Source organism: Haliaeetus albicilla, chromosome 1, assembly GCF_947461875.1.
Source record: "Haliaeetus albicilla chromosome 1, bHalAlb1.1, whole genome shotgun sequence".
NCBI lineage: Eukaryota > Metazoa > Chordata > Aves > Accipitriformes > Accipitridae > Haliaeetus > Haliaeetus albicilla.
The window spans coordinates 18,705,782-18,714,920 of record NC_091483.1 but is presented as its reverse complement, the minus strand read 5'-3'; the positions used below and the strand labels follow the sequence as shown (position 1 = coordinate 18,714,920).

At 47.6% G+C, this 9,139-nt stretch overlaps 1 long non-coding RNA gene across 4 annotated transcripts; it reads left to right on the top strand.

The window, feature by feature from the left end:
- Positions 1–99: 99 nt before the first annotated feature.
- Positions 100–8,852, top strand: LOC138685017 (uncharacterized). 4 transcript variants are annotated; one of them, XR_011324240.1, is made up of 5 exons: positions 100–778; positions 1,155–1,294; positions 1,425–1,504; positions 1,798–1,932; positions 2,788–8,852. It is a non-coding gene; the product is annotated as an uncharacterized lncRNA (long non-coding RNA). The 4 variants fall into 4 exon arrangements; XR_011324238.1 differs by lacking the exon at positions 1,798–1,932 and having other exon boundaries at positions 1,158–1,294; XR_011324236.1 differs by lacking the exon at positions 1,798–1,932.
- Positions 8,853–9,139: the final 287 nt, after the last annotated feature.

Below are 9,139 nucleotides of genomic sequence, written 5' to 3'. Positions count from 1 at the left end.
GCGGCCGCCGCGGCGGCCGAGCCTCCCCCCCCGCCCCCGCCCCGCCCCGCCGTTGGCCGTTGGCCGTTGGCCGTGAGGGACCAGCCGCCAGGGGCAGCAGGGGAGGCCGGCAGCCGGCGGGCCCGGGGAGAGTGAGGCCCTGAGGCGGCTCTTGCCGGGGGTGCTGTGGCGGCCCCGCGCCTGCCTTCTCGCCGCGCCGCGCCGCGCCTTTCCAGCGGAGGCGGCTCTTGTCTCCCTCCTCCCCCTCGCAGGGGCGAGGGACCGGAGGAGGAGGAGGAGGAGGGAGACGGAGACCGGTATGGCCGTGGCCGAGGCGAAGGCGCCGGCCAGGCGGCAAGGCCGACTGCAAGGACAGGCAGGCGGTGTCTGCAGCTACGGCCCATGGGCTTCTCAAAAGGGCCTTAGAAAAAAGTGTTTATGTTGTTCAGGAAAAATACGGCAATAGATTTAACGTACAGTTGAGCGTGCTGCTCCGAGGCGGCTGTTTCCATGAAAAAAGCCCTGCCGCCTCCTTCTTGTTTGACCCGTGTCCAAATGGCAGTTTAAAGAGATCATTTGCCTGGCGCTGTGCTACTGACACAGTCTTTGACCTTTGACGCAATTTGGCAAATCAGTGGACTCTAATTACAAAAGCCTTTGAAACACACTTTCCCATTGACCTCCTGCTGTCCACTAGAGACAAGAGTACTTGAAAACAGAAACCTGAAAAGTGCGGGCGACGTAGTTTCCATAGGAGCTTAAAGAGCTCACTGTCAAGTTTATCCCAGATATTTGTGAGGTAAGGAAGTTTGGGGGGTTTGTTTGTTTAAATTTCAAGAACATTATCTCCTCTAACCTTTCTTTGTGATTGACATTACCTTATAAAAAGCCCTGTAAAATGGGATGCTGGACCTGTAGGTTTACAGACTGATGTTCAGTTTCCCAACTAGGGACTTTACAAAGGCACCAATATTTCAGGAAACCAAGTTCTCCGGTCTCCTGACTGTGAGTACAGATTCTTAAAAACTTGGACCTATGTATCCATATCTAGTGCTGTTATTAGGTGGCATCCTTAATCTGTCAAACCTGCCATTAATATTTATCATCCGCTGCAATGTCATCTTTACTATGTTCCGAGCAAAGCTTGATGTCAGCTGTCTCCCTTTTGTATTCAGTAGGGGACAGCTAAGCAGTCCTAGTGCCCACAGCACCATGTGCCTTGACTGCAAAATCCATCGGCTTCTGGCCAGAAAAGCACCAAGAAAACCCCTCAGAGCTCTCACTGGACGGGTCTACTTGTAGGAGAAGGGGTTAGGTAGGTAAGCATGGTAGCACCTACCAGATTGTTCTGGTTTCCAGATGTGTGGTGTCCCACTCAGCATTTAGAATGGAATTTGACCCTGTGAGTCTTTTGGGGATAGCAACGCTGTCATCTGTCACTGCAGGTTGTTCCCTGGTTCCTGTTTGCCCTCAGTGAGACAAAGGAAAAACAATGCTCCGTGGAAACCAGCTCCCCTGGCATGAGGTAAAGAGCGGCAGTTCTCCTGAGCAGGAGTGATCCATACAGAATTGTATCCAAACTAGCCCAGTGATTTATTGAGAATGAAAACAGTACGTTACCCTGTAAACCAGGTATTGCTGTTTACCGAGCAGTACCAGCAGGGGCTTCCCAGAAGTGTCAGGAACCTCTATGCTATTAGGCACAAGTGCTGAAAGGCAATTTCTGCCCTTGATAGTTTGCAGTGAAGGCCAGCACGGAAATTATAAATGTTTCATGCTGAGCCTTTATGTGCAGTGGAACTGCTCTTATATTTACAGGGTTTTGGAAAGTAAGTGCAAGGCAGCTGAAGAGGCCACAGCAGGAATTCGAAGTGGCAGGAGAAAAGAGGCAGCAGGCGTAAGAAGAGCTTTGTGAGAAGGCAGCAGGCTTGAAGACGAGGCCAGGGCACAACGGTAAGGATCCACAGGGGAATAGGTGAGGGAGCAGGGCAGGGGGGATAGGCCACGGTGCAGCACTTGGTACTTTGAGGGGCCTCTGACCTCACTTGGAGGACAGGAGGCAAAAAAATTCACGAACAGGAAGGGCAAGTACTTGTACTACGAAACATTTGTTTTTGACTGCAAACAGTTAATTTGGACTTTCCCCTTGCATTTTTTTTCCCTAAAGGATGAGTTAAATTTTCTAGATTCCAGCTCTCCTAACAAGGAATTTCGGCCTCCTGCAATATTATTTTTCTTGCTCTTTTCTGTCTCACTGCCTCTGGTTTTGCTTCTCCATCATGTTCCTGACCTTTCCCTCTCCTGCTGCCCGTTCTGCTTTATTTTGTTCTCCTTTTCCTTCACAATTTGCATGTATTGTTTTTCTCATTATTTCTCTCCTGCTACCTATTTTCCCTTTTTTACTCATTGTTCTTTCCTGCATGCTTCCATCTTTGGATTCTAAAACCTTAATTGACTGCCTCATGTGACTGGAAAACAAACCAAACTACCCGGGGCAGAGAGAGATCGGCTGCCAGTGTGCTAGCATGCTGTCCTGCCCGGCGTTGTAACTGGACACACAGCAGCTGTGATTCTTGGGTGGGTGGAAAAGAAATGTCCATTGTAATGTCCACGTATTAGATCTCAGATCAAGCTAGAAACGCAGAGCGAACTGCTTCTGAACACCCTGCTTTTATCAGCAGCACATGCTCTGCAATCCTGACATTACAAGTGGAAAAAGTTACTTTTTCACCATGCTTCCTATCCTCATAAGTGAAGATTTGTTCCCTATGGTACACTCCTAGCTAATTATCTCTCCGTACTCTCTAGGTTTGCTAGCAGATCAGAATAGACCAGAAAACATCCCATGGGTGTGGTAAAGGGAAGTAGCCATCCTCTTAACACTGACCTTCAAATAATTGGCAACAGCTATCATTTTTCATGGCACATTTCAAAGGCAGCCCTTCAAAATCAGGTGAGCTAATGTGGGAAAGGCATGCATGGCTGCTCTCAGACCCTAAATGTGCCAAGGAGCTCTACAGGCTCTACCCCTGCCGTGGGCATTTGGCTGCCTGTGCTCATGGCCAGCCCTGGCACGGCACGGCTGTCAACACCGACCTTGGTGCTGGGAAAGGAGCTGCAGGAAACCTTATCGAAGATCTCTGTCCGTTGGCTCAGGAACCAAATTTAAGCTCAGGCCCTTGCCTGAACTATGCTGTAGGCATGCCTGTGCCTGGCCATGTACCTCACTGATCCTGGGCTTCCCTGGCTAATGTAACTTCCTGGCTTGACCTCAGACCTGTCTTGTCTCTATGGTCAGGCTTGGTGGTCCTTGGACCATGGCTGACCCCTGTTGCTGTCACCAGCTGGCCTGGATCTCCTTGTTCAGGTGCCATGAGGCTGTCAGTGAGGTCCCTGCCTGCCTCACCACCACCCTTATCCCCAGCCTGCCTGCCCTCGTGGAGCAGCCATGCTTCTCCTTGCTTCTCCTTGACTGCACACAGTCCTCGGGGTGTGGGTGAAAAGCAGCTTCTTTCTTGCAGGGAAATGCGTTTTTTGGCACTCCTTCCAGGTATTGCCCTTGCATAAATAATAATAGTGTTAACATTGAAACATGACTAAGAAAGCTAATAAGCGTTCTGAGTAGAAACAAGAAACAGAAAGGTGAAACCGTATTATTTTGGGCACTGTTCAAATGATGCGCAATGCCTAATTCACAAACTCATCCTCTATATTTTTATGGGTGATGTGACTTCCCTTGTGTCCTTAGACTTTAGGATATGATAGTCTCGTTTCCTCTTGTTACTTTACTCAACAAGTTTCTGTCTCATTTGGGACCCATGACTTACACAGAGACAGAAGGCATTCTGAAACAGGACAGTTATGGTGCAACTTGAGCAGATTCACAGGAGCACCCAGATCAAACTGCTCACTCGAAACCAGTTCTCTTTCATAGGAAAGACAGGAGTCAGCTGCACATCTGTTGCCACAGGACTCCTCTCAATTCAGATGACATGGTGTGCTTCTGTCCCAGTAAAGATGGAAAATAAACTCCTGTATCTAAACACTGTACACTTTCTGGGACAGTCAGATCAAAAGCATGCCTAGAGGATTAGCTGTAGTCATTAAAACAAAAGTCAGGTTTCTGTACTTAGTGATCCCAGGTGTGGTGGGTTAATCTTGGCTGGCCACCGGGTACCTACCAAGTTGCTCTATCACTTCCCCTCCTCAGTGAGTAGTGCCAGCACTGCTCAGCAGTAGCCAAAACACTGGTCTGTTTTCAACACTGCTCTAGCTACAAATACAAAGCACAGCACCATGAGGGCTACTATGGGGAAAGTTAACTACATCCCAGCCAGACCCAGTATACCATGTTTTCTGAAAATAAAAAAAATGGTAGTTTTGTTTATCCTGAAACTTTAAATGGCTTTTGAGTATTCAGGCAGTTTATCTGGGAACAGAAAAAAGGCTTTTCCTGAGCTTTTTATGCCCCTAGTGAAGAATCTGTCCTCTTAATGCAGGAAAAAGTGAGTTAGAAGAGAATGTTCCTAGCCCTCCACATTGTGCCTTTGGCATTCTCCATTTACAGCATTTTAGCTGTGCAAATTGAATTTGTCCTTGAACTTGAACCATTGTGAAGTATTGTAAGTTAGAAGTTGTGATACTTCGAAACATTAGGATGTCAGACATGGTAACTTGTATTAGAAATACGTAGCTGAAAAATCTGATCTCTGGAATGGCTGCGCAGTAGCACAGCTGATTTTGTTTCAGTGACGTGACTTCAGTTTTACAAAGATAATATCCCAGATCAGAATTCAGTCATCTGTCTGCTGAGAGGAATCACAAGCATATTTCTATCTTAATGATTAAAGAATATTCCTAATGACCTTTGAAGAGCTGTTGTAATGTGACAGCAGGAAATTATTCTGGCTTTTGACTATGTGGCAAATATTTTACAGCAGGCTTTTAAGTGGTTTCTGTAGCAACCGCTCTTCATTAGAGATCAACCCACGCTATTAAGTATCACGCTGTGTTCAGATCAGCTTTGCAATATTAAAGACACTTGTTTAATACACTGCCAGGTCATGCGCAGTTCCTTGCTGTCCAACAGCCAGGGGAGCATAGAGGGAAGCTTGCTGCCTGCCAGACTTTTTTCCAGACATGCAAGGACACACCTCTTGGTGGTGAGCTAGCATAGGTGCCCCGATGGGTGGAGGAGCTGGCCCTGCTCACTATTGGCTGCTCTTTCATCCAGCAACTGTGAGGAATGGGGGGGTTTATTTCTCATTCATCTACCTCTCCGCCCACTGCCCCAAGAAAATACTAGTGACTTGTGATTCCCTTTTAAAAAGGTATCAAGCACAGCTCTTAACTGAGCACAGCTCATTTTTTTTTTTGGTCTTTTATCTCAAGTGTCTGGGGCATCAGATAATTTATCCTTCAATCCCATATTCAGTGTTTATGATCAACAGGAATGTAAAACCATTAGCAGGGTTAATGGTGGAGAACTGGGGAGGTGTCATTAATATAAAGAAGCACCTCTTCTGCTCTCCTCCAAAGCTTTACAGTTATTTATTTATTCTGATTTGGGTTGCCTTCCCTACTTGCTATGGACATCTGGGGTTTAAGGCATCTTTAGGAGAACTGACCTGAGAATCTTAAAGTACTGCTTAGGGGAAATGTGTTTAACAGGGATTCTAATGGAGGGCATTCACCTGGCATTTTTCATCAGCCCTGTGAGAGCCTGATCAGATGCCCCAGCAGTGCTGGGGTCTCTGGGGGCAGACTTCTCTCTGTTTCTGGCTGGAATGTTAGAGCTTGTGCCTGCAGCCATAGAATAAGGAGTAAGGGTTATTTTCTCCTGATGCCTCCTCACTTCATGCCTTTGTTATCTTGGGACTTGGTTGCTGCAAAGCCTCTATGTGAGGCTTCTCTCTAAAATGGTTCAGAGGCACAGAGGCAGATCTAGCGTAGCACGTGAAACTGCCTGCTGTGCCCTCAGTGCGTACAGTGCTGAATACGGTGAGTTCTTTCACTCTATCCTGGCACCCAGGAGGTCTGGGTTTCTGTGTGCGGTGGGAAGTGCCAAGTCCTACCAAGAGACTCCTAAATGAATTAAGCAGGGTGTTGCCTTGAGAGACAGGCAGCTTCTCTGGCTTCTGTGCCTGAGCTAAAATTGGAGCGAGTATTCAAGAGCGAAAAAGAGAGACTGCCAGTGCCCATGTCTCTAACAGTCACGGCACCATTGGTCTGAAATAGCCTGTTGACCTTCAGTGCTGGGCTGTGGTGGCCTTTTTTGGGTGACTTGGAAAATAGGCTGGTAAAGTGAGGTAATCCCTGGCGAGCATCCTTTAAGAGTATTCTGATACTTGTGTTTCTTTAGGTAAGTCTGCTCTGTAGGAATATCTTGCTTGGCCATGCTTTTCCTTCTGTAACTCTCAGGAGAAACGCTTTTATAGCACTTACACAGAAAAAGAGAGTGCTTTTTGACAGTGGTTGCTACTTTGTATTTGTGGTTTTGAAGGCAGAAATCAGCAGAAATTTCTGAAGGTAGAAATCATGCAGAAGTCAGCTCATGTGTTACCCAGGCTATGGCATTATTGTACTTAATAGCAGTTTTTATTTCCTGTTGATGGTATACTCCTCTTTGCTTAGTTGTTGTTAATACAACCACTGCCTGCTGTTTTGGAAAGGGTTACTACTTCTTTCTAAGAGCAAATAGGAAGAATAGGATAATAGGCATTCAGTGTTATAAATCCATGCCTCTTCTGTAAGACAAAAACTGAGGCAATACTGAAGTTAAAATGTGTGTTTGTAAAAAACCAAAAAGCACAGGGCCCGCATGCAAAATGAAATCCTGTAGCATCATTTTGTAATATAGATGATTCCATGAAATCTTGTGTTTACAAATGAACCTGTCAGCTTATAGGGTCTGACCCAAAGCATACGGAAACTTCTGAGAATCCTCATGCTGACTTAGCGCGGACTGGATTGGGTCCACAGGAAGATGGATGTGTTCAAAATCACGTCCAGCACTGAATGAAAGCTTCAGCAGTGTGTAATCTTTTGTTTGTTTTTGGCATTAGAGCATCACGTAGAAGTACCGTGTGTAAGCAACATACCGCTGCATTCAATGTGTGATCTTTGCCTACGTTGCCATCTACCTTCTGTATGGGCCTGTTACAGTTAGTGGGAATCTGGGGTGCAGCGTAGTTGCTGGGATTCTGCACTTGCAGACTCTCTGCTGCTGACATCTTCTGCCATTTTTTGTTATTTTAAAAGTCAGATCAGTTTAGTGCATGAATCAGATTATTAACCCTGGGGGACAAGGTGGATAGTAGGGACAAACAGCTAGATGCACATGGAGTAAGGATGCTGAGAACAACCACAACTGAGTCTACTGCTGAGAGACTATGGGGAATTGCACTTTTTACTGGTTGAGGTAAGATGCAGAAACTGGTTATTTTGTCAGTTCATTTGCAATAACAAGCTCTTTCTCTAGGATATCAGAGGTGTGAAGCATCAACTTAAAGCTTTTTCAGCGAGATGACCCAAGCCTGTGGCTGAGTCCTCGCTTTACTTCATAGTCATGGCTTTATCGTCACTTCTCATCTGCAAAGCAGGGGCAAGAAGGCTTCTCAGTGTCAGTGGGAGCATTGTAAGGGTGATCACAGGAGCAGCTGTGATGAGTTCAGCAAAGGCTGGACTAGCTCCTGGGCTAGGTGTCGAGGAGGGTACAGGTCCATGAGCAGTGTAAGGCTGAGCAGCCAGCTCGTTACTGCATTGCACATAACTCCCTATATTGTCAGCGTTGTGCATAGCTAATGTGAAGCTTTGTGGAAATGTGAGGGCACCTTTCTTGCTGCTGTTGGTTTCCTTCAAGAATGAGGAGGATTACAGGAGTGCCCTGCCTAATGTGTATGGCTGTATTGGGTTTGCATGGCAAGGTTTTGGTAGTGGGGGGGATGCACAGGGCTGGCTTCTGTGAGAAGCTGCTAGAAGCTTCCCCTGTGTTCGACAGAGCCAATGCCAGCCAGCTCCAAGACAGACCCACCGCTGGCCAAGGCCAAGCCCATCAGTGACGGTGGTAGTGCCTCTGTGACAACATATTTAAGAAGGGGGAACCCCCCCGCCCCGTGCAACAGAAACTGCAGGCGGAGAGAGGAGTGAGAACATGTAAGAGAAACAACCCTGCAGACACCAAGGACAGTGAAGAAGGAGTGGGAGGAGGTGCTCCAGGTGCCAGAGCAGAGATTCCCCTGCAGCCCGCGGGGAAGACTATGGTGAGGCAGGCTGTGCCCCAGCAGCCCAGGGAGATCCATGGTGGAACAGATAGCCACCTGCAGCCTGGGGAGGACCCCACGCTGGAGCAGGTGGATGCCCGAAGGAGGCTATGACCCCATGGGAAGCCTGTGCTGGAGCAGGCTCCTGGCAGGACCTGTGAACCCATGGAAGAGGAGCCCACAGTGGAGTAGGTTTGCTGGCAGGACTTGGGACCCCACAGGGGACCCATGCTGGAGCAGTTTGTGAAGAACAGCAGCCTGTGGGAAAGACTCACATCGGAAAAGTTTGTGGAGGACTGTCTCCCATGGGAGGGGCCCCACGCTGGAGCAGGGGAAGATTGTGAGGAGTCCTCCCCCTGAGGAGGAAGGAGCAGCAGAAACAGCATGTGATGAACTAACTGCAACCCCCATTCCCTGTCCCCCTGCGGTGCTGTGGGGCATTTGTTATTTATGTTTGTCTTCTGGAGCAACTGCTATGCATATTGAAGCCCTGCTTCCTGGGAAGTGGCCAGACATCACCTTCTGATGGGAAGTAGGGAATAAAATCTTTTGTTTTCCTTTGCTTTTGTGTGCAACCTTTGCTTTTGCTTTATTAAACTGTCCTTATCTTGACCCATGAGCCTTTTGGTATATTTTCTCTCCCTGGGCCAGTTGAGGCAAATGATAGAGTGATTTTGGTGGGCACCTGGCATCCAACCATTGTCAACCCACCACAGTCCTTTTTGGCACCCAATGTGGAGCATGAGGAATTCGAGATAAGGATAGTAATTGGGAGAGGTAACAGGCAAAACATGGACTGAACGCAGCTAGAGAGCGAAGAGCAGAGTGATTGTGGGGAATTTATGTTGTTGTAATTGTGGTGAAGGGACTAGGGGTGGATTGTGTGTAAATTGTGGGCA